Source organism: Bos grunniens, chromosome 13 (assembly GCF_055505025.1).
Source record: "Bos grunniens cultivar Pamir isolate PY7600 chromosome 13, Bosgru_T2T1.0, whole genome shotgun sequence".
Classification (NCBI taxonomy): Eukaryota; Metazoa; Chordata; class Mammalia; order Artiodactyla; family Bovidae; genus Bos; species Bos grunniens.
In genome coordinates, this window is record NC_141177.1 from 52,834,904 (window position 1) to 52,861,655 (window position 26,752).

A 26,752-nucleotide genomic window follows, 5' to 3' on the forward strand; every position below is an offset into this window, starting at 1 on the left:
TTAACTTGATTCATGGACCTAATATTCCAGGTTCCTATGCAATATTGTTCTTTACAACATCATACTTTACTTTCACCACCAGGCACATCCACACTGAGCATCGTTTACGTTAATATATGCTATTTGTTTTTCTCTTTCTGACTTATTTCACTCTCAAATTAGAATTTTAAATTAGCTCATGCCATGTATATAGTGGCACTTACTGGAGAAAGACAGCGGAGGGTTGGGCAAGGTTTCTAGTATTTGCACTTAGAATAAAAGAAAGAGGTTCACTAACAAAAAATGTATGCAGGGCCAGTTTGAAATTCAGAACAAAGTAGTGTGAAACTCACTATGACAGTATTCATTGAGAGAGTTCTTATCCAGAAACAGAGCATTCATTCTTAGGTCAAAATTGAAATAAGTTGGGTGAATGTTTATCATGACAATACGCATATGTAGTCATAGTCTAGGTAGTGGAAACAGATTTAAGGACCAACATCACAATTAGGGGTGTTTTCTGTGCTCCCAGTGTAAACAGTGTGTGTTGGAATCTTTGCTGTTCCAGGTGCAGGCAACATTCCAACTTCCCGCCTTTGTGGTTTGAACAATCTGTTTTTGTTTGTTCAATACAGGCCTCTATTGATAATCCATACTCCATTTGGTCTTAAGAGTCTCTTTGCTTTTCATGTACTAATATTTGGTAGGATCTGGATACATTGACTCAATGGAGAATGAATTTGGGAAGAAACTCCAGTGCTAAGATATCTTATAGAACAGTGTTGGAAGCTGTTAAGAAATTCACAAGGATAAGATCTGGCAAATAGAGCAGTGGCAGTGACATGATCTGTCTCTCCTGTGTGATCCTTCCAGCCCTGTCATATTCTATGGGTGGTTAAGATGTTGTCTTGGCATGGAGCTTAAAGTGGAGCTTAAAAATGGTCTGAGTAATATTCTGCTACAGGAAAGGGTTTTGTGGTCTATACAAGTCCTGTTCAAATCTACAACACTGACAGGCTCACATGTGGTTCTTGGGCTATTCAAAGAAAATAAAACCTCCTGAGTTATTTCCAGCCACACTGGTCTTTCTCTTTTGAATTACTCAGAGATTACACAGTGGCTTGACAATGAAAAGTGGGTCCTGATGACTCAACCTCCCTCAACTGAAGTTCTGAACACTGAAGGAAATAATACACATTGTGAGGCAGTACCTGACACAGAATAGGCATGTAATTAATGTTTGTCTTTCAAAGCTGCTGACAGTAACCTGAAGCTGACTGTTTTTTTCCCTTCAGGTTTAAGGGAAAGAAACCTGCAGCTAAATTTGAAAGGATGGACATCTTGATCTTGAAAAGGTCTTGCGGTGGTTTGAGATCCTGTTGGCTGTCTGAAGGGTGAGGTAAGACCATGGCTATTCCATATTACCTTCTAGATTTTATACCATCAGTAACACACATGCCCAGGAAAGAATGTACAGAAGCCCATTCTTCTGATTGAGTACCATGACATTATTTTTGCATAGCCTCTGGGAAAAGAGGTATGCTAACCTTTTGTCTTTCATGGGCATATCTGAAAGCCACCAGTTTGCTAGAGTTAAAGGTAAGTAAAGCAGATTGGAGAGAACTGAGAGGCTGAAGAACTTACTTGTTTCAACAAAGTGTTATCCATACAAGTGTATTCATACTTAGATGTACATTTCACATCAGATGGTATCCAAGTGGAGAGAGACTTGGTGGTACAAGTATGGGCTATAAACTTACAGGGGATGGAAGAGCAGACTAACTAAAGGCAGGTACTGAATTTCAAATGCAAGGTCCCATTTAAATGTAGGTGGAGGAGGCCACCTACATTTAAATAACAAAGAAGGTATCAGTGAAATAGAAACAGAAAAACATTAGGAGAAATCAGTGGAACCTAAGGAACCTATGATAGTTTGTCCCCCTTGAATCTTAAGTTTAAAAGCTTTGCTAAGAGAATGGTGTCACTAATCAATAATGACACAGTGAGGCACTTCCAAGAAACTGTCTTTCTTAGCAATATTTGTTTACCCAGCAGAAAGAGTCTACAGTGAAATACTTCTTATTTCAGGGTTAATTGTCTTTTTCCCCAAAGCCAATGGGAACTTGAAGAAAATGTGAAAGCCTATTGCTGAATTCCAGGAAGGCAAAAAGAATTCTGCTGGTTGATTTTTGTATTGCTTTTGTCTTGGTGAGGGAGAAATTCCTGGAGCTTGGTCGGTCAAAGGATCGTCCTTGTTTTATGGTGTAAAGGTGTTTTCTGTAGACTAATAATATTTTTGAAAGGCAGGCCTTCACAAATCTTTTGTTTTAGGGCACTCAGACGTTATGGTGGTTTGATATGATTTATGTGAAAGTAAAAATAAATAAAGAGATAACTTTAAAAAAAAGATGGTTTGTTAAAAAAAATCAGTAACATTGATATATTTGAGTACATTGCAAAGGACTTTATGGCCTTCGTACACAAATCTTTTGTAATAATTCACACATCTGTATTATTCATCTTACTAATTAAGACAAGATGTATTAAAATTGAGAAAGAAAGTTTTCAAGGGATAAACTAGAAATAATCATCCACGATTCATATCTCAGGGCTATAATATTGCTAAATTTGTTGGGACCTGAGAGATGGGACAAAGAACAGGTAAGTTTTCACAGGAGGTTCAGAAGAAATCAATATTGATTCTTGTTGAAGAATTCTACGTTGTGCTGAAAGATGATTCTGATGGCATCTCTAGAATGTTTTCTCCCATTTGGACATTTGTATGAATGTGTTGAGCTCTACTAGTTCTCTCATCTTTATTCTTCATGTACATTGAGATTCAAAGGTGTCTATTTCTCTGTGGTCAGAAAGCAGATGATAGAACAACAGAGGAATAAAGCTATTATTTAAAGGAGGTGAAAAATGCTCCATGTAAATCATAGAATCATATATACACCTGCAACCGTATACAGGCATGTGCATATTAAGTCTCCAAATGACTTATCTATGACATTTCAATGACGTTTGGCAAATGAGTTGGTGCCTCCAAAAAATATGGGTTAGAGAAATCCTGCATTAAACTGTGAGTATATGATGGCCTTCATGAAGCTATTTGGGGGCAATTGGAAGCCTTCAAGCTCCTGTTTCCTGTAAGGACATCCTGTAAGTGAACATGTTTGGATCTTAGAGTTTCTGTGTAGGAGTGTCTACTCATCCCAAAGAGTGTGTCCTGAGCTGGAAGAGCAGTCTCATGGCACCCAAGTGTAGAGCATGTGTTTCTGCTTGCGCGTACCCTGGACAGTGGAATGAATGGTGAATTTTGATAAAAGACCTTGGGCCTTGGCTCTCACTGTCTTCCCATCCACCCTACATTTCTATCAGGTACTTATATCAGATTTGTAACCATTTTCCTTGTGTAGAACTTTGGCTGAATTTATCTGAAGGCTTAGATAGGATCCAGTCTGCTTGAGGTATAAAATTGTTTAGATTTTACTTATAAAACAAATAATATGTATATAAAGCCACTGACAACTCTGCATGTGTAGGTGATAGAGATGTGTATGTGCATGTGTACATGTGTTTGTCTTTAGAAAAAGCATTGCTTTAACAACACAAAAAGACTTGAAATCCCCATTGTGTACTCAACACAAAAACAAAAGTGAATGGGTGAGGGGGCATGATAAATGAATACCAGGTAGTAAGAGCGGTGAGTGTGAATATCATAAATATATCTGACATTTCTTAGAACATAAATAATTGAGAATGAATTAACAATTCCTTACCTCCCTGATTTATCCCGGAAAAAAACAAGATAGAGATACAATCATGTTTAAGGGATTCTTTTCTAGATTTTATTGTAATTTTGATACCTTATTACTGTTTGTGATTATTCTTTCTTACCTCGGTATATAGTTGAAATCTGTAGTTACTACTTGCTCTAAAATTGGAAGATAACCCTTTCAGGTATAAAGGACCTTTGCCCTTATATGACATTATGATGACTTTTTCCTAATACATGTCAAGTTGTCTGTTGACATATTTACTTGATAAAATCATTTACAAACTATATTTCCAATGGAAATCATGAACTTCCTCTATCCCCAAACACTTGTATCTTCCTGCTCTACTATACATCTAATTTTCCCACAATTCTAAAATCACTACCCTTGAAACTGGAAGTTGTTTCTAGCTTTTCCCTTTCCCTCACCCCCACAACCAGTCAGTCCCCAAAACTTGATGATTTCTTTTTCCGGTCTTTCTCAGGTTGGTCCTTCCACTATATCACTTTCATTTCTTGTCCATCATTTCATTCAAGGATAACTGCAGAAATTCCCAAATGATATTTCTGCCTCCAGGCTCAACCTCACTAACCTCACAACTGTCACAATATCATTAAAACAAATTTCTTTTTTCTTCTTCATTTTTTACATAGCCTCCGAAATAAAACCCCTTAAAAGTCTTCCCATATTTTCATCTTGTCATCTAAGGTCTTCTATAGTTAAGTCTCTCACGCATAGGCAATAAAGAAGCCATGAATTCTTTTGTAAAGAGCTTGAATAGAAGTGTTATTTTAAGAAAATTAGGGTCATCTCAGTTTGCAAGTGCATTTCTACATCAAAGTTCCGCACAGGGGCTCTTGCTTAGGTGTTTATAGCGATAATCCAGGCATGGGGAAGCAATCTGTGAGCTCAAATAGAAGCCATGAGACTGGAAAGGGAAAAATCTTAATGATATGGGCCAAAGGAGAAATAAGGCACACGAAAGTTTCAAGTGTTGGATAGTCTGTGCATCTAGTAAAATGATAAAAATACTAATAGAAATAGAAAAATAAGAAAATGAGCCAATTTAAGGGCTAGAGAAAGAAAATGATTTCCAATTTAGACATTCTGAGTTTGAGATGAAGGGGTGCAACCAAGTAACAATGACCAGTAGGTAATCCAGGACTGGAACTCAGGAGATGGGACTTTCCTACAGGTATAGATTTTAAATTATCCCCATTGTAAAGTTATTGAATGCAGACGAACTTATATGCGGGAGAAAGTAGAGATAAGGGAGAACAGAGTTAACAAGGACTAATTCTGTACATAGGCATAGGTAGGGAGTTGGGAAGTTAAAAAAAGGAAATGGAAAGGAGGAAACAATGAGGTAAAGGGAACACTGCATTATTGTGTCATGGAAACCAACCAAGAAAGCAGTTTCCAAAGAAGAAGTTCAAGACAAAGATAATGAGCAGTCAGGCCATCATGAAATTGATGACGAAGCCATTGGTGATCTCTGCAGGGGCATTGTCAGATCAGTGATGGGGAGGGAAGCTAGATGTCCGGATGTTAAAGAGAATGGATGGGAAGGAATAGAAAACTGGGCTTTAAGAAATTGGCAACAAGCGCAAGGAGAATAAGATGGTAGCCTGAACAATCAAAATGGTCATACTTTTCTTTATATTCCTCCAAACTAAGGAAGTCTTGAGCTTTTTTCAAAGCAGAAGAGAGAGAAGAAAGATTGCTATAGATTCCCCAAAGGGGTGGGGAGCTCATAAAACAGTGAAGATAAAGGGGATTCATTTGAGAAAGACAGTAAGTCACCTTTTCTCTGAAAAGAAGTATGAGACCATAGATCTAGAGTAAAAATGAGTTTCAGGTGAACAAGAGGTAATGTTAGCTGTTAGAATGAGAGTAATATGGAGGACATGAAGAATGATTTGAATAACTGCTTGCTGTGTGTACACAAAGTTTAAAAATAATCCAGAAAAAGAAGTGAGAAGTGAGAAGCCTGGTTGAACACTGTGGCATGGCTTTTGAATGATAAACATTCAGAGAAAACCACATCGTTGTTCATAAACATTTACCGATACAGCCTCTGTTACTACTTGCTAATGAATTCACTAAGATTGATGAAGATTAAATGGGGCTAGTGAGCTACTGGAAAATTTTATTTCCTGATCCTACGCACTTACACTCAAACGTGAGCCAAAGCCCTGGTTGTCAATGGTTACACCACTGTGATTCAGAAGAAAGCTGTTCCACATTAGTAAATTAGATTAAAAACACATTGTTACTTTCAACATTAGCAAAAGCCACATGGTACTTTGCAACAAAGCAGAGGATTAGGAATCATAAAATCTTTACAAACTAAGCAAGGCAGTACAAACGGTTAGTAATACTTACTCAACTTGTACCTTGGCTATGAGAATTTTTCTTACTTGCTGTGCTAAGTTGCTTGAGTCTTGCCTGACTCTTCGTGACTCTCTGGATTGTAGCCTGCCATGTTCCTCTGTCCATGGAATTCTCCAGGCAGGAATATTGGAGTGGTGCCATACCCTCCTCCAGGGGATCTTCCTGACCGAGGTATTGAACCCGCATCTGTTACATCTCCTACATTGGCAGGCGGGTTCTTTACCACTAGAGCCACCGGGGAAGCCTGTTCTTACTTAAAAGGTAAAATTAATTCTGAGGAAAGAGAAGAAAGGTGCTGCTCATGAGAGACCAGAAAGTGAGACATGGGTGAAGTAGAGATGCACCCCTATTGGAAACGCATGAGGGAAATCTATGAACAGTGCACGAATAATGACACGCCAAGAAAGAGAGAAAAGCAAGAAGCAGGAAACCAGTGGCTGAGAGACACACAAAAGGAATAAGAACCTGAAATCCAACCAACCTTAGTAGTTGAAATATAGGACAGTTTTCTCACATGAATTTTTCTCTTTATTAATAGAAATTGAATCAGGATTTGCATGTAGTTTCTCAAGAATAAATCTAGAAATGTGGCCAAACTTACTGTTGTTTAAACAGTTTATTTACTGTAGGTTTTGGTTTCTGTTCAATTTCACTGTTTTGTAAGTTGTGTATACTCTGTCTTTCCACTTCTCAAATAATTTTTTACTGCAAAGATATACATGGCTTCAGAGTTCTATCCCCTTTCCTCAAAATATTGATTTGCTAAACTAGAAATAAGTTTATCATTAAAAATAACCCCTCCTGATTAAAAATCTTTGTAGATGTTGAGAGAGGAAGCAAGGGAGTCAACCAATCCTGGACAAATACCCTCCCTTCAAAGACTTCCTCATCTGAGGGTGAATAAATGAAAATCATCACAGAGGCTTATGAAAACATTATACAAAATAAATAATAAAAACAAAGTTGCATAGGATGATTATAAACTTAGAAATGATTAACCACAAGAAAATAATTTAAAAGTAATTTTGCTTTGTATTCTAAATAAAATTTAAGAAAACTTGAAATTCCTGATTTCAAGTTAAAATGATCATGATTTAGAATGGAGTAAAAAAATGTCTGTTTAAAATTAAATTTAAATTTCAGGTATTAAAAGTTCATCTTAGTCACATCTGAAGTACTCAGTGACATGTAGCGTATGGCTAACATTTTGGATAGTATAGACATAGTATAGTTGCATCATTGCAGAAAGTTGTTTAGGAAAGACTGGCCTAGATCCAATGACTGCTTTACTGGAAAAACAAGGGATAGGAAAACAGTTATGTAGCACCATGAAGAAGCAATTACCAAAGTTCATTATGTGAAAAATTCTGCAGAATAAATGACTCATTCTCTTCAACAAATAAATGTCATTGAGAAAAATAAAAAAAAGGGAACATTGTTAGATATGTTACAGAGTTTTGAGAGTCAAATCAACAGAATAAAATCTACATAACTTGTTTAGATTCTGATATAAATAAAACACATTTCAGAGACCACAGGCTACGTTTATCAGGGGCTGTATTTTAGTTGATATTAAGGGAATATAATGTGTTACTCATTTATTTTTGTAGAGGGATAATGGGATTGTGGTTAGGTTTTAAAAATACTTTAAATCTTAGAGCTAAGGTCTTAAATATTTACCAATAATTTGCAAGAGTATCAGGGATTTGTTTTCAGGTACTTTTGTGATTCCTTACCCCTCTACCTGACAGGAGTAGAGTAATAGACAAACCAGTATTGGCCAAATGTTGATGATTGTTGAAGTTCAATGACAATTAAAAACCTGTGATAATATTGAGTTAAAAAAAAAAAAAAGCAAGTTATATAACTATGTGCCCTGTAATTTCTATTTGCTTGTGTGGGTAGAAGCAAAGGCTTGAAGAGTATACATCAGAGTATTAACAGTGGCTGTTTTTAGAATGATGGGATTATACGTGGCTTTTTCCAGTTTGAAAACTGTTATGTATTTCCAAAATGAGTGCTAATTGTTTTCTAGTTAGAAAGAGAAAGACTTTTAAAAGCAATTAAAGTACTAAATGTCATAAATGAAGACAAATTTTAAAAAATACATCTTGGTATTGTATATGGAGACATCTATGATTAGCATCAGAGTTTCTGGACTGATAGTACCATTGTACAGTATATAGAAAAGGATGGTGACCTAAAATTATAATTAAAAAAAAATCAAAGGTTCTAAGATTTCACTCTTGCTGTATATTGTGTTTTATTTTATTTTTTTAATTGATTAGTTGTATGAATAGAGAGAAGAGAAAATATGGGAGTGAAAGTAGCTGTTATCTCTCTCATTGCTTCTAAGGACCACAGTCTGTATTTAGTCTCTGTTCTTATAAGCAGCAAACTATTTTATTTATCCAGCAGAAAAAGAGTATGTCTCTCCGATATTTCAAATTGGAAAAAAATGATAGAGAACAAAGCTGTTTTAAAATGATATTTCTAGGGAATTCCCTGGTGGTCCAGTGGTTAGGATTCAGTACGTTCACTGCTGTGATCTGGGTTCAATCCCTGGTTGCAGAACTGAGATTCTGCAAGCTGTGCAGCATGGCCAAAAAAAAAAAAAAAAAAACAGGGATTTTTCTTCCATAAAAGAGGAAGCCTAGACGTTATATCTTCATTTATACACAGGAACATGTGGACTGTGTGGCATTTGTCATAAATAGGCTAATGATAGCAAGGTCATGGATATGATCCCTGACTATATATTTTTTGATAGGATGGTGAATGGGGTTGTTTCCTTAATTTCTCTTTCTAATCTTTCATTAGTATGTAGAAATGCACCAGCTTAATGTATGAATTTCATATCCTCCAATTTTTATGGATTTCATTGATGAGCTCTAATAGTTCTCTGGAGGCATCTTTAGGATTTTCTATGCAAAATAAGGGTCCATAGCAAGTCTGGATAAGTAAGCTGTCTTCTGCAAAATGGGCTGTTTGCTCAAGTGAGCAATCTATTGTTCCAGTAGGAGGACAATTTGCCCTCAGAAAGCAAACTGAATAAATTGGTTGGCAAGAATTTTTTGAAGCAAACAGTAAACTAATATGTTAATTTAAGGTTTGATCTTCCTAGAATAAACTGTCAAGCCATGTTGACACTATGGCTCCAATTCTTACTCCTGAAAGATAAACCATATTGATACAAGTTGTAGCAATACTCACTTGAACCTGTTTTTCCTTCTATCAGGCTGTTCTCAATAACACTCCTGTAACAGACCCTAAAATTAAGAGGTGGTGAATGTGTACTAATGTTTATGTCTGAATTTTAATTGGAATTGCCCCAGCTTGATTAACTTTTTTCCCAAGGAAGAGCAAGAAAGGTAATGATACCTTGGAATTCTGAGACTGCTGATCCCAGCTGTCAGGCTGCTGTTTCATTAACAAGAAGTTCAGGGGGACATATATTCTAAACTATATAACATTACAGCCAAAATGGAACATGGAAATACCTGGGCAGATGTTTAGCCTCATAGGGAAGAACTTCACGGGATGCCAGCTCAAGTGAAACGGGAGTTCAATCACTCCATTCTAATGATTCTGGAGAAAGCAGGAAAATGGATGGGAAGGCAGAGGGACTGGTGGGGGTTGGACACCTGCAGCTTGAAAAATAGCCTGAAACTTGAGTTTTCTTCATTCATGACTTAACAAGGCTTCTTAAGGGAACCCTTACAATAGAGGAGAAATTGTAAAGCAAAGTATGAACAGATTAAGACAAAAAAGAACCCAACTAATCCCAGTCTCTTGAAAACCGCACTGGACTATAGAGAGAAGATTTTCCATTTTAAGCAACCTTGTAAGCACTTGAAGGCATTGGTTTATTCCAGTCTATGGGCAGGTCTGTTGATGGCATGGTACGTCACCCTGGCTCCCAATCCCCCAAAGCCATTCCATCCAAACGTTACTATTTATTCCCCCCTAGAAGGAGAGTTGCTCACCTGCTATTTCAAAAACTACTATTAATAGAGCCCCCAAAGCATTCCTGTCTGCCCAGCACATTACAGAAATAGTAACATACTGCAATCTGCTATGGAAACTTGTCAATTAAAATAATGGATCTTTAGTCGCAAATCGTTATCACAGTTTGACTTTAAAGTGAATGGATGAAGTTTGGTAAGGGTAAAGGAAGGGCAATGACAAAGAAAAACATACCAAATGATTCCAGAATTGGATGGTTTTCATCGAGGATAAAGGTTACTGTGGAGTTGAGACTGACTTGATGGGTATTAACTCTTAGGACAGACCAGGAAACCTGGAAATTCTGAAGCTTCTTAGTCTTTCTTTTTTTTAATAAAATATTTAAGTACAACAGATAAACTTTTACATAAGGGTAAATGGAGATATGTGTTGGAGAAGACTCTTGAGAGTCCCTTGGACTGTAAGGAGATCCAACCAATCCATTCTAAAGGAGATCAGCCCTGGGTGTCCTTTGGAAGGAGTGATGCTAAAGCTGAAATTCCAGTACTTTGGCCACCTCATGCAAAGAGTTGACTCATTGGAAAAGACTCTGATGCTGGGAGGGATTGGGGACAGGAGGAGAAGGGGATGACAGAGGATGAGATGGCTGGATGGCATCATCGACTCGATGGACATGAGTTTGAGTGAACTCCGGGAGTTGGTGATGGACAGAGAGGCCTGGCGTGCTGTGATTCATGGGGTTGCAAAGAGTTGGACATTACTGAGTAACTGAACTGAACTGAAATGGAGATATGGATCAAAATGCATGAAACAAGTATGTCAATGTCACGAGCACCCAGTCAAGTCAAAGAAAAACAACAACTTTCAAGCCCTCAGCTCCTCCCCTCCATTCCCAAAGACCCCAGATGTATTTTAGTCTTCTGTTACCACTGGTTATTGCTTCCTGCTTATCTACTTCTTGTATATGGAATCATATCATACTTAAATTTTTCTTTTTTTTGGCATCACACCAAGTAACTTGCGAGATCTTAATTCCCCAACCAGGGGTTGAACCTGCACCCCCTTGCAGTGGAAGCATGGAGTCTTAATCACTGGACTGCCAGGGAATTCCCCATACTTACTCTTTTGTACCTGGTTTCTCTTGCTCAATATTACATCTGGTGGGACTTCTCTACATTGTCATTTATAGTTGTAGGGTGTTCATTGTCATTTCTGTGTAATATTGCTTCGTGTAAATATACCACAATGTAACCATTCAACCGTTGACGGACATTTGAGTGTTTTATAGTTTTTGGCTATTAGAAAATCATGCTGCTCTGAAAATTCTAATATGTACCTTTTGTTGAACATACACTCCTCCCTGTGGGATGTTTTCCTAGAAGTGGTGTCTCATGGGGTTATGTACTTAGTCAGCTTCAGTATGTTCTGTCAGCAGCCTTCCAGGCTGATCATGGCAGTTTATACTCCTACTAATAGACTATGAAGTGCCAACTGCCCTGTATCCTTATAAATGCTTAATATTTTCTGTCCTTTTTTCATGAGTCACTCAGTCGTGCCCAACTCTTTGCAACCCCATGGACTGCAGCACTCCAGGCTTCCCTGTCCATCACCAACTCCCAGAGTCTGCTCAAACTCATGTTCATTGAATTAATGATGCCATCCAACCATCTCATTCTCTGTCGTCTCCTTCTCCTCCTGCCTTCAATCTTTCCCAGCATCAGGGTCTTTTCTAGTGAGTCAGTTCTTCGCATCAGGTGGCCAAAGTATTGGAGTTTCAGCTTCAGCATCAGTCCTTCCAATAAATATTCAGGACTGATTTCCTTTAGGATTGACTGGTTTGATTTTTCTCATATCATCTTGTTTTTATACATCAGACTCATGTCTAGAATTTTAGTCTTTCCTTCACTCACATAGTTAAGACACACAGTTCTTTAAAATTTCATTGTGATCAAGGGACTCTAATTCAAACAAAGGGGCTCCAGAAATAGTGGTGAAACAGTGTCAAAATTCTATAGGATTAAAAGTAGGTAACTTCATGGGATTTTCCACGTGGTCCAGTGGGTAAGACTGCCTTTCGGTACAGAAGTTGCAGATTCAAGCCCTGGTCAGGGAGTTGAGATCCCACTTGCCTCTCAGTCAAAAAACCAAAACATAAAACAGAAGGAGTATTGTAACAAATTCAAAGCCTTTAAAAATGGTCCACATCAAAAAAATCTTAAAAAGTAGATAACTTCCAAAGGGCAAAGCCTTTTTTCCTTGTCATAAAACTGAATACTCCTATTAAAGAATTTTGGTCATGAAGTTTGAGCAAAAAATCTCTTCTTAAATCTATAAAAAGAGAAGCTTATATACAGAGGCTAAATGTTACAGACCATCGCCTTTAAATGCAAGTACACATGTGCATGTGTGGTGTTTTTCTACAAGGCTATATTGCTTTTATGTTATGGGATTATGTATCCATACCTTTAAGTGGTAATATTCTAGATGAGCTCTGCTCAATACTTCTTTTGTTCATACCACTTGTTCATTTTTACATCCCTTATTCTTTTTTTAAATTCTTCATTATCTGACTTCCCTACTATACTGCAATTTATAAGGGGTATAAGTGTACCTTACTTATTCCCTTTCAATATCCAATACCTCAATCTGTCTCCAGCACAGAGTAGGTACTCAATAAACATTTTTGTGGAAAAGAATGAATGACCACTAATAGGAGTTTCATGAGCACATGGAATAATGAAGAATGATATGCTTTATTAATTATTAAAATGAAAACATTTTTTATTTATAGCAACTTAATCTGATGGAAGCCAGCTTATGTTTAACGATTTAAGACTATTCCCTTTCTGGTGAGGTTTTGAGAGTCCATAGTTAAAACAAGTCTGTAGGGAGCCTCACCAAGAGTTGGAAAAGCTGGCACTTCCAAGTAGGAGAGGGTAGACAGAATTGCAACAGCAAATTCTCCATGTTCATTCCTGTCTTCATTCTGAGTTATGTTTGCTATTCGTTTCTCATTGCTTAAGTAATTCATCTGTACTGTTTTTTTTTAAGTCTCTACTGCTGTCTTCTAGTGATAGGAAAAGCTAGTACTTTGATCTTTGTATAAAGCAGCTGCCACCTCTTGTCACTATATTTAGCTCTTATAAGTACTAAGTTTAGATAGAAAGTGCCAAAGTATTGTTGTGTGCATTTGTCATTTACCATTATGCTACTGTGAGTCTTAAAGGAGTCAGGTAATTTATCTCTCTATTTTCGGGTATTTAATGATTGCAGACACATAGCTCTCTTACTACATTCTTAAAATTTCCATGGAATGAAATAAAATAACATTACCTCTTTGGGTATCACACTGAAGTCTGGCATCCCTAAGCATTAGCAACCTTCTTTATACTTTATCCTTTCTTGTAATATTATAGCTTGAGTTTAATCTTAGCTGAGAAAGATGCTTTCCTTTTGAGTTTTAAAAATATCGAATGGCCTTTCTTTTCCTTGTCGCTCTGTGAAGAGGCTGCTCTCTGACTCAAAGGCGCACTGCCCTGACTCATGGACAGTGATGCTGGTGTCATCTCGCTGCTCTAATTTGCATGGTAACTAACGTAAAGGTGGATGCTGTTGTTTGTGCCCACAAGAATAGCAAATGTAGAGTAGGTGTTGGAAATACTGTCATAGTTGTCGGAGGAAGTCTCTGTCAGCGTTTTTCAGAAGGAGGAACCAGCGGGAGCTTTTTATATGGAACTTTAATTACGATGACCAGACACCCTGGCATAGGCTGAGGATCTGCTTATGTTACACCTGCCAAGAGTAATTTGAAATGCCTCAAGACATGTGTCTCATAAGTGGTGCCACCCCCTGCAGGTCCTAGCCAGTGGTTCTTTCTTTTCTTCCCCTGTCCCTGCTCTGTGTTTACTCTTGGTCTGGCCACCTGAATACATAGCAACTTGAAAGAAAATCAAGAGACATGATCAGGAAGGTGAGATTAACATACCACTCAGCCAAACCACCATATCTGTGACACAGCTAAACACCTCTGATTTTCAGACTGTGGTTTGGAAATCTAATAAAAATACAAACAATATGGGTCATTTCTCATCTTCCAATGTTGTTTATCTGTGGACATATATTTTGAACGAGACCTTCAAAAAGGCAGATCATGAAACCTCAGAAAATCAACCAGCAGATGGCAATCTATTATAGACTTCCCTAAGACCTCCTGATTGTTCTATGTAAGAGACTTAAATTTGTAATTTAGTTTGGCCAGAGAATTTCAGGGGTAAGGAAATATTTCGGTCAAAAGAGAGCAGGCCAATTTTATCTCTTGGTATTTCTAATAATTTTTTGCAGGTAATTTTACATTTTCTCTACTCCTTAAGGATTATATTTTAGATAACGATGATCAGGATTTCCAGTTCTGTATTTATAGCATAACTCCTTGGCATGCAGTTGATTAGAATATTAAACTGGGAAATCTTTAAGTACTTTGAGCAGATTACCAGACTTATGGCTTTATTAACAATAACAAATATTTAAGACATTGTTAATCTTCTGGATACATTTATATCATATACTCCCTAATGTTCATATAATCTACCTGTCTGTAAAACATTTCTAAAGGAAATTTTCAAAATATTTCCAATTTTACACTAATATTCTGGTAAGAGGTATAAATAGTTGTCTCTTGCTAGAGTTGGGTTATTTCAATGGAAGCATTGGTGAAAGCAAATGCCTATGCTTCCAATCAACTCCAGAGGCTAAACATTGTTCTTTGTACTTCAAGGCTAAGTTTCTGATTAAAAAATGAGAAGACTTATAAGATCTCCTCTTCCTCTTTTCACTGAACACTGAAGGCACCTGTTCGCCATCATTACATAGAGAGTGGGGAGGAAATTGACAAATTTATTTTCATAAATTGGTAATTCTGATGCTAGTTGGCCTCAGAACACACAATGTAAGGTGTTGAGCCCAGCGTTGAATCAGTTCAGTTCAGTTGCATCTGACTCTTTGCAACCCCATGGACTGCAGCACGCCAGGCTTCCCTGTCCACCACTAACTCCCAGAACTTGATCAAACTCATGTCCATCAAGTCAATGATGCCATCCAGCCATCTCGTCCTCTGTCATCTCCTTCTCCTTCTGCCTTCAATTTTTCCCAACATAAGGGACTTTTCCAAAGAGTCAGTTCTTCGCATCAAGTGGCCAAAGTATTAGAGCTTCAGCATCAGTCCTTCCAATGAATATTCAGGACTGAGTTCCTTTAAGATTGACTGGTTTGATCTTCTTGCAGTCCAAAGGACTCTCAAGAGTCTTCTCCAACACCACAGTTCAAAAGCATCAGTTCTTCGGGGATCAGCTTTCTTTATGGTCCAACTCTCACATCCATACAGGTTTTTCCATAAGGTGAAAGTGAAAGTTGCTCAGTCATGTCCAACTCTTTGCAACCCCATGGACTATACAGGCCATGAAATTCTTCAGGCCAGAATACTGGATTGGGTAGCCATTTCCTTCTCCAGGGGATTTTCCCCACCTAGGGATTGAACCCAGGTCTCCCACATTGCAGGGAGATTCTTTACCAGCTGAGCAACCAGTGAAGCCCAATGTTGAATATTGTACTGCTATTTCTTTAATGGAATTATAACTTGCTAATATTGATTATCAGCCAGTGCAAGAAATCTAATACAATGCATGGTTATAGCATTGCTTTTCTCCTTATACATTCTGCTAACTCATGCACACCAGGGAAGCAAGGGCATATTGGAATCAGTGGCAGATGAATGATGGATGAATCATAAATTGGATTGTGTGTTGGTTTACTTAATTAGTTTATTAGACTTCTCTGGAAACATCTAGACACTATGCAAAATTAATATATACAGGAATATTTAGCTGTCCAATTAGGAAAACATAAATTAGTCATATCATGTATGCTGTAAAAACCACAACTGCCAAAAGAAATTAAACAAATGAATGGCTAATAAAAATAAATGTTTGGCATGTGTTCTGAATGCCCCATGCATGAAGGCAGTGAAGTAACCTCTGTTTATTAAGAAGGCAACTTCTTCTAAATGACCGTGGGTATTTGGAATAGTCAACTTCACCTATCAAACTGTTAGAACATATCCCTTTTATTTACATACTTTAAAAAAACTATTTATTTGGCTGTGCTGGGTCTTAGTTACAGCATGTGGGGTTTTTGATATTTCTTGTGGCAGGTGAACTTTTGGTTGCAGCATGCGGGATCTAGTTCCCTGACCAAGGACTGAACCCAAGCCCCCTGCATTGACAGCTTGGAGTCTTAGCCACTGGACCACCAGGGAAGTCCCTTACATACTTATTTTTTCTAAAGATAGCTCAACTTGGGTTGATCACCTGTTTTGTAGCTCTCTCCCTTGAAGGTCACGACCCACTGATTGCACATGGATCACCATTGTATGGGCAGTAACTGTGGTTAAAAGAAAACTTCATTCACATTAGATTGTGAATCTAATCTACTTAATCTACTTTGTCATGATCTCTGTGGACTCTGAAGGGCTTCCCAGGTGTCATTAGTAGTACAAAACCCGCCTGCTGATGCAGAAGACATAAGAGACACAAGTTTGATCCCTGTTTCAGGAAGATCCCCGGGAGAAGGAAATGGCAAGCCATTCCAGTATTCTTGCGTGGAAAATCCTATGGACAGAGGAGCCTGGTGGGCTACAATCCATGGGGTCGCAGAGAGTCGGACACGACTGAAAGTTGCTTAGCACTAGTGCTAGCATCGCGGACTCTGAAATGTGTTTTTTCCATCCAAGAGTCAAAATCATTTTCTCAGTCCTTTGACCTTATCTATAAATCACTGAACATAAATAATTATAAACTCTGGTGTGGCAGAAAAGAATAAGTTAATTCAATGACTACATATCCTATGTAACAAGTTTAGGGTTTAACTGTTTTAAAACCAATATGCTTGTGATAATTATCAGTGATGTTAAAAATGAAGTCATTATCCTTCAGTAGAAAGAAGCTGTAGATTTGAACAGTCTTTGTTTTCAGTGATCTCCAAAGCCTAAGTAAATAATTGCAAATATTCATCTGCAATTCTAGAATCATGGGATCTTCTTACATTTGGCAATATCTGTTACTGGTTGTACCACCCAGTAGATAGAATTTGTGAGTAAAACAGAGCAGGTGCTGACTATTCAGAACTAGATGAACTCACTGCAAGGTTTCTGGCAAAGGAACAAGATACCACCGAATTAGAAGAAAATGTTGTCAGGCATTTATGAGCCCTTTGAAAGCATGCACACATGCATGCATGCGCGTGCACACACACACACACACACACACACACACAGGAATGGCTAAAATCACTCAGGTTATTCTGGGTATCCAGTGATAATATTCAGGGCAAAGTTTAGTCCTGTGGACAGCTCAGGAAAATTTTATGTGAATCCCTAACTACCAACCCACCTAACTGCAAAGCCAGCAATAGATAGCTCTATTTTCATTTACGGAGATGTTTAGCGGTTTTTTTTTTTTTTTTTTTTTTGGCCTTTTCTGTGCATTCTTTTTTTTTTTTTTTTTTTGTATTCCAGATCTTGCTTCTGGAACTTTTGAGGTACATACTTTAGCAGTTTCATTAAGTAAGGCTTATGGGTGGTGATTCTGCTTTTGTCTGCCTGAAATAGCTTTATTTAACATTGTTCTGGGTTGATAGTTTAGCTGAAACAGATTTTTTTTTTCCTTACTTGATACATTTATATTGTCATGTGGTTGCTATTGTAGCATTAGCTAACACCTCTGTTGCATTACAGAATTATCATTTCTTCTAGTGGTGGGAACAATTAAGGCCTGTTCTCTTAGGAAATTTAATGTTTGCCGTACCACTTATAATACAGTTCTGTTGTCTGTAGTCCTTATACTGTGTATTAGATCTCCAGGACATATTTATCCACTAGTTGGAAGTATGTACCCTTAAATAACATCTGTCTCATATCCCAGCCCCAAATAACCACCATTCCACTCTGTTTTTTTCCTGATTTCATTTTTTTTGAGATTTCACATTTAAGGGATTTTTATTTTATTTTATTTTTAAACTTTACAATATTGTATTTGTTTCGCCAAATATCAAAATGAATCCGCCACAGGTATACCTGTGTTCCCCATCCTGAACCCTCCTCCCTCCTCCCTCCCCATACCCTCCCTCTGGGTTGTCCCAGTGCACCAGCCCCAAGCATCCAGTATCGTGCATCGAACCTGGACTGGCGACTCGTTTCATACATGATATTATACATGTTTCAATGCCATTCTCCCAAATCTCCCCACCCTCTCCCTCTCCCACAGAGTCCATAAGACTGATCTATACATCAGTGTCTCTTTTGCTGTCTCGTACACAGGGTTATTGTTACCATCTTTCTAAATTCCATATATATGCGTTAGTGTACTGTATTGGTGTTTTTCTTTCTGGCTTACTTCACTCTGTATAACAGGCTCCAGTTTCATCCATCTCATTAGAACTGACTCAAATGTATTCTTTTTAATGGCTGAGTAATACTCCATTGTGTATGTGTACCACAGCTTTCTTATCCATTCATCTGCTGATGGGCATCTAGGTTGCTTCCATGTCCTGACTATTATAAACAGTGCTGCGATGAACATTGGGGTACACGTGTCTCTTTCCCTTCTGGTTTCCTCATTGTGTATGCCCAGCAGTGGGATTGCTGGATCATAAGGCAGTTCTATTTCCAGTTTTTTAAGGAATCTCCACACTGTTCTCCATAGTGGCTGTACTAGTTTGCATTCCCACCAACAGTGTAAGAGAGTTCCCTTTTCTTCACACCCTCTCCAGCATTTATTGCTTGTAGACTTATGGATCGCAGCCATTCTGACTGGTGTGAAATGGTACCTCATAGTGGTTTTGATTTGCATTCTCTGATAATGAGTGATGTTGAGCATCTTTTCATGTGTTTGTTAGCCATCTGTATGTCTTCTTTGGAGAAACGTCTATTTAGTTCTTTGGCCCATTTTTTTGATTGGGTCATTTATTTTTCTGGAGTTGAGCCTCAGGAGTTGCTTGTATATTTTTGAGATTAGTTGTTTGTCAGTTGCTTCATTTGCTATTATTTTCTCCCATTCTGAAGGCTGCCTTTTCACCTTGCTAATAGTTTCCTTTGTTGTGCAGAAGCTTTTAAGTTTAATTAGGTCCCATTTGTTTATTTTTGCTTTTATTTCCAATATTCTGGGAGGTGGGTCATAGAGGATCCTGCTGTGATGTATGTCGGAGAGTGTTTTGCCTATGTTCTCCTCTAGGAGTTTTATAGTTTCTGGTCTTATGTTTAGATCTTTAATCCATTTTGAGTTTATTTTTGTGTATGGTGTTAGAAAGTGTTCTAGTTTCATTCTTTTACAAGTGGTTGACCAGTTTTCCCAGCACCACTTGTTAAAGAAATTATCTTTAATCCATTGTATATTCTTGCCTCCTTTGTCAAAGATAAGGTGTCCATATGTGCGTGGATTTATCTCTGGGCTTTCTGTTTTGTTCCATTGATCAATATTTCTGTCTTTGTGCCAGTACCATACTGTCTTGATAACTGTGGCTTTGTAATAGAGCCTGAAGTCAGGTAGGTTGATTCCTTCAGTTCCATTCTTCTTTCTCAAGATAGCTTTGGCTATTCGAGGTTTTTTGTATTTCCATACAAATTGTGAAATTATTTGTTCTAGCTCTGTAAAGAATACCATTGGTAGCTTGATAGGGATTGCATTGAATCTATAAATCGCTTTGGGTAGTATACTCATTTTCACTATATTGATTCTTCCAATCCATGAACGTGGTATATTTCTCCATCTATTAGTGTCCTCTTTGATTTCTTTCACCAGTGTTTTATAGTTTTCTATGTATAGGTCTTTAGTTTCTCTAGGTAGATGTATTCCTAAGTATTTTATTCTTTCCGTTGCAATGGTGAATGGAATTGTTTCCTTAGTTTCTCTTTCAGTTTTCTCATTATTAGTGTATAGGAATGCAAGGGATTTCTGTGTGTTGATTTTATATCCTGCAACTTTACTATAATCATTGATTAGTTCTAGTAATTTTCTGGTGGAGTCTTTAGGGTTTTCTATGTAGAGGATCATGTCATCTGCAAATAGTGAGAGTTTTACTTCTTCTTTTCCAATTTGGATTCCTTTTATTTCTTTTTCTGCTCTGATTGCTGTGGCCAAAACTTCCAAAACTATGTTGAATAGTAATGGTGAAAGTGGGCACCCTTGTCTTGTTCCTGACTTTAGAGGAAATGCTTTCAATTTTTCACCATTGAGGATAATGTTTGCTGTGGGTTTGTCATATATAGCTTTTATTATGTTGAGGTATGTTCCTTCTATTCCTGCTTTCTGGAGAGTTCTTATCATAAATGGATGTTGAATTTTGTCAAAGGCTTTCTCTGCATCTATTGAGATAATCATATGGTTTTTATTTTTCAATTTGTTAATGTGGTGTATTACATTGATTGATTTGCGGATATTGAAGAATCCTTGCATCCCTGGGATAAAGCCCACTTGGTCATGGTGTATGATCTTTTTAATGTGTTGTTGGATTCTGATTGCTAGAATTTTGTTAAGGATTTTTGCATCTATGTTCATCAGTGATATTGGCCTGTAGTTTTCTTTTTTTGTGGGATCTTTGTCAGGTTTTGGTATTAGGGTGATGGTGGCCTCATAGAATGAGTTTGGAAGTTTACCTTCCTCTGCAATTTTCTGGAAGAGTTTGAGCAGGATAGGTGTTAGCTCTTCTCTAAATTTTTGGTAGAATTCAGCTGTGAAGCTGTCTGGACCTGGGCTTTTGTTTGCTGGAAGATTTTTGATTACAGTTTCAATTTCCGTGCTTGTGATGGGTCTGTTAAGATTTTCTATTTCTTCCTGGTCCAGTTTTGGAAAGTTGTACTTTTCTAAGAATTTGTCCATTTCTTCCACGTTGTCCATTTTATTGGCATATAATTGTTGATAGTAGTCTCTTATGATCCTTTGTATTTCTGTGTTGTCTGTTGTGATCTCTCCATTTTCATTTCTAATTTTATTGATTTGATTTTTCTCCCTTTGTTTCTTGATGAGTCTGGCTAATGGTTTGTCAATTTTATTTATCCTTTCAAAGAACCAACTTTTGGCTTTGTTGATTTTTGCTATGGTCTCTTTTGTTTCTTTTGCATTTATTTCTGCCCTAATTTTTAAGATTTCTTTCCTTCTACTAACCCTGGGGTTCTTCATTTCTTCCTTTTCTAGTTGCTTTAGGTGTAGGGTTAGGTTATTTATTTTACTTTTTTCTTGTTTCTTTAGGTATGCCTGTATTGCTATGAACTTTCCCCTTAGGACTGCTTTTAAAGTGTCCCACAGGTTTTGGGTTGTTGTGTTTTCATTTTCATTCGTTTCTATGCAAATTTTGATTTCTTTTTTGATTTCTTCTGTGATTTGTTGGTTATTCAGCAGCGTGTTGTTCAGCCTCCATATGTTGGAATTTTTAATATTTTTTCTCCTGTAATTGAGATCTAATCTTACTGCATTGTGGTCAGAAAAGATGCTTGGAATGATTTCAATTTAAACAATGTTATTGGAGTATGGTTGCTTTACAATGTTGTGTTAGTTTCTCCTGTACAGTGCAGTGAATCAGCTATACCTACACATATATCCCCTCTTTTTGGATTTCCTTCCCATTTAGGACACCAAGAACATTCAGAAGATTTCCCTGTGGTATGCAATAGGTTCTCATTAGTTATCTATTTTATACACAGTATCCATTGTGTATATATATAATCCCAATCTCCCAATTCATCTCACTCCCTCTTTCCCCCTTGGTGTCCATACGTTTGTTCCTTACATCTGTGTCTCTATTTGTTATTGTATAGTATTTATCTTTCTCTGCCTAACTTACCTCACTTAGGTCCTCAAGGTCCATCCAAGTTGTCACAAGTAGAAGGGTTTCCTTTATTCCCATGGATGAATAGTATTCCAGTACATGTGCATGTGTGTATCTTGGAAAAGACCCTGGTGTTGGGGAAAGTTGAAGGCAGGAGCAGAAGGGGATGACAGAGGATGAGATGGTTGAATGGCATTACTGACTCAGTGGACATGAGTCTGAGCAAACTCTGGGAGATGGTGAAGAACAGGGAAGCCTGGCATGCTGCAGTCCATGGGGTTGTGAAGAGTCAGACATGACTGAGACTGAACAGCATGTGTGTATGTGTGTGTGTACCACATCCTCTCTATTCATGGACATTTAGATTATTTCCATATCTTGGCTAGTATGGATAATGTTGCAGTAACCATGGTAATGCATATAACCTTCTCTTAATAACCTGTTTTCATTTCCTTTGAATACTGCTACTGCTAAGTCACTTCAGTCGTGTCTGACTCTGTGTGACCCCATAGATGGCAGCCCATCAGGCTCTCCCATCCCTCGGATTCTCCAGGCAAGAATACTGGAGTGGGTTGCCATTTCCTTCTCCAATGCATGAAAGTGAAAAGTGAAAGTTAAGTTGCTCAGTCGTGTCCAACCCTCAGCGACCCCATGGACTGCAGCCTACCAGGCTCCTCCGTCCATAGGATTTTCCAGGCAAGAGTACTGGAGTGGGGTGCCATTGCCTTCCTTTGAATATATATCTGCAAATGGGATCACCAGATCTTATAGTTCTATTTCTTATTTTTGGAGAACCTACATAAGAGTTCTCCAGAATGGATGGACCACTTAGAATTCTATCAACACTGCACAAGGGGTTCCTTTTCTTCACATTCTCACCAACACTTGTGTCTTATCTTCTGTATGATAGCTATTCTAACAGGTGTGAGGTGATCTCACTGTGGTTTTGATTTTCATTTTCTGGTGACTAGTAATATTGAACATCTTTTCATATGCTTTTTGGCCATTTGTGTATCTTCTTTGGAGAATTGTCTATTTAAATCTTCTGCTCATTTTAAAATGAGATTGTCTTTTTATTGTTGAGTTTTAAAACAAGCCCTTGTCAGGTGTATGATTTGCAAATACTTTCTCCAATTCAATGGGTAGTTTTTTCCCTTCCTCTTTGGTGTTCTTTGAAACAAGAAAGATTTAAATTTTGATGAAGTCCATTTTCTTGGGTTACTTGTACTTGGGCTACGTCTTTACTTGTCAGCTATGTTTTTAGGTCTCTTTTAACTTTGAATCTTGGGGATTTCTCTTATATTTGTGCAGGCTCAGGCATGCATTTCATAGGAGGTTTGTTGTATTTTCTTTGCATTTCTAGGTATTTTTTAGTGGGAGGGATTATCAGAACATCTGGAGCACATTATTTTCAGAAATGGACATGACAGTTTCTATTACCTCTATGTATAGTCAGTAAAGCACACACCAAAGAACACTTTCTTGGGAACTGAAGAGACCCGAATTCAAATTGTGTTTCTATTACTTACCTTTAATTGTGTTTCTATTACCTTTGAGGATGTTACTTAATTTCTCAGTCTGAAGAACCACCTGTTAGAATGGAGCTAATACTAACAAAACCTAATTCGTATAGTTGTTGTGAGGGTAAGACAAGATAAACCTGTAGCTGGAACATTCTAAGAACTCAAATGTTGTGTAATTATATTATCATTAATAATAAAATTCTATTCACAGTGTCTTTAGAAACAACATTTGTCAACAAGTTACCCATTTCTTTGAGTAAGAGTAAAATATTTTGATGGTGCTACATTTTCCTGAACAATAATTTATTGTGCACTGCTGTAGTTTTTTAAAATTTTTATTGAAATATAGTTGGTTTACAATGTGTGTGTATATACACACACACACATATATACATATTCTTTTCTTAATCGTCTTCCATTATAGATTATTACAAGATATTGAGTTTAGTGCCCTATGCTATACAGTAAGTCCTTGTTGATTATCTGTTTTATAAACAATAGTGTGTATCTGCTAACCCCAAACTCCTAATTTATCCCTTCCCCACTCCCCTTTGGTAGCCACAAGTTTGTTTTCTATGTCTGCAAGTCTCTTTCTGTTTTGTAAATAAGTTCATTTGTATCATTTTTTTAGAGTCCACATATAAGTGATATCATATGATATTTATCTTTGTCTGGCTTACTTCACTCAGGATGATCATCTCTAGGTTCACTACTGTATTTATTCACTTATTTTGAAAAGTAGAACACAGGCTAAAGGAGACATAATAGACTGATGAAATTCACAAAATCAGTTAAGTAAGGGAACTGAAATTTGAACCCAGCTTGTCTGACTCCGACATTTTTACTCATTCCAAGAATCTCTTATATCTAATTTTTCATTCTGTGTAATTATTCTCCACAAGTCTAATCCCGTTAAGTGTGATGATTTTCTCTCTGGATCTGTTCAGTACTACAACTACTAACAATAAGAAATTGTTTAAATTCAAATTAATTAAATTGAATGACATTAAAAATTAAATTCCTCAGTTACACCAGCCACATTACAAATCCTTCCTGGCTACATTTGTCAAGTAGCTGTCATTTCTAACAGCCCTGATATAGAATGTTTCCAGCACTGCAGAAAGTTCCATTTGACTACTCTAAAATTTTGTTAACGAGATAACTATTTCACAGACACTATCATAGCCTTTTTTTTTTTTTTTTTTAATATTTATTTGGCTGTGTTGGGTCTTAGATGCGGAACATAGGATCTTCTGTTGGGGCACACAGACTCTCTAGTTGCAATGCACAGGCTTGCTCCATGGAAAGTGGGATCTTAGTTCCTTTACCAGGAATTGAACCCACTTTCCCTGCATTGCAAGGCGGATTCTTAACCACTGGATCAACAGGGAAGTCCTATCACAGCCTTTGTTTACTCTATTATTGCCCTTGAAATTCACAACAGCCACTTTCGTTCACGGCACTCTGTATTTAACCAAATCGAAAATTGTGGGCTGGGTTAAAGACTCATCTCTTTGGCATTTGTACAATGATTGCCTTGTGTTTAGGTGAGTGAATGAGGTGCTGTTTCCCTGTCCTTTGCTAGAGTCTGGCAACCATTTCCTCCTGGGGCATACAATAGCATTTGAAATCAGAATGAGTCACTGCCTAAAAATAAGCTTAAGCACAGCCAAATGAAAATATGTGAAAATCATATTCTCCTAAGAGTAAGCCCTATGCAAGCATTTATTTCTATTAGACAAATTCTAGTATTTATGGGAATTTACTAAATCCTGTATACTCTAAATCTTTCTTGTATAAAAACAAAGAAGAATACTGCATTGATAAGCTGTTATCTCAATTTTAAAGGAAGTAAGAAATTGATTAGCAAGGAAAGGCACTATGAATGGAAACTAATATTTAGTGTTTATCAAGTGAAGGTCATGGGGCTTCCCTGGTAGCTCAGTTGGTAAAGAATCTGCCTGCAATGCAGGAGACCTAGGTTCGATCCCTGGGTGGGGAAGATCCCCTGGAGAAGGAAATGGCAACCCACTCCAGTATTTTTGCCTGGAAAATCCATGGACAGAGGAGCCTGGCAGCCTACAATCCATGGGGTCCCAAAGAGTTGAACATATTAGAGACTAAACCACCAAGTGAAGGTCGCATAACACACTTTATTTGCTCTTCTTAACAACAGGATTCCTGGCAGAAAAACTGAAACTAATTACAGAGAATAATATTACTAATGCCATTTACACAGATGAGGATGAAGAAGACTTCTCTGACTCTTAAATCAACAGTTTACTGAGACTTTGGTGTGTTTCTCTTTGGAGGGACTTCATAGACTGCATAATCTGGATTTCAAGATAACTCATTAGTTAATAACTGAAGAGAAAGGGGATGAGAGCTTCTGCCCTTCAGGGAGATGAGACACCAAACTCTGAATTGGCATCATCTCCATTGTATGAAATCAGAACTGTACAATTTTCATTTCTTAGCAAAAAGAATATGATTTAATGAATTCACTCTCAAGGTTAATGTAATGCTTAGAAAGCATAGTATGCATTTTCATAATTTTAATATCTGTAGAAAAAAAGTCACCTTTTTAAAACAGAAGTTGATAGGAGGCAGAAAATGGATGTATAAGACATTTAAAGGAATGGTTTGTAGAGAAGAAGCTCCATGAGGATATTGATGGGTCTGGCTCATCACTCATCTTTTGCCTCTAAATATAGAGGAACAAGGATAAAAAATTACGTCAGCTTTTTCTTTATATACCTACGAAGTAAATAATAGCAGAGTTAAATATTAAGTGTTATAAGAAGGAAAACCCTCTGGCCTAGAATTATGTATTCAGTGAAATTAATTCTTTAAAAGTGAAAGAGAAAAAATACTTTTTCAAACAAATAAAAATGGACAGAATTCATTGCCAATAGACTTGCCTTACAGGAAATGTTAAATGAAATTCTTTATTGAGAAGAAAAATAATACAAATCAGAAAGTCTGATGTACATAAAGAAAGGAAGTACATTAGAGAAAGAATAAATGAAGATAATCTTTTTTTCATTTTTAGCAATTTTGATTGCTCTATCTAAATGGCTGCTGCTGCTAAGTCGCTTCAGTATCAAAATAATAATAGCAATGATGTATTTAATGATTGTAACTTATAAATAAGTGCAATACATGCCAGCAATGGGGTAAAGGACAGGAGAGAGAAATTAAGATACTCTTTTTTTAAGTTGCCTATACTACACATGAATC

The 26,752-nt window shown here is 37.2% G+C and overlaps 1 protein-coding gene across 3 annotated transcripts in view; it reads left to right on the forward strand.

Moving 5' to 3' along the window:
• MINDY3 (MINDY lysine 48 deubiquitinase 3) overlaps positions 1-26,752 on the forward strand; it is a 567,291-nt gene that overhangs the window by 182,669 nt on the left and 357,870 nt on the right. For all 3 annotated transcript variants that reach the window (XM_086334210.1, XM_086334208.1, XM_086334217.1), the window contains exon 2: positions 1,275-1,378. The gene's annotated coding sequence lies outside the window, so the exon portion shown is untranslated. The remainder of the gene's footprint in view (positions 1-1,274; positions 1,379-26,752) is intronic.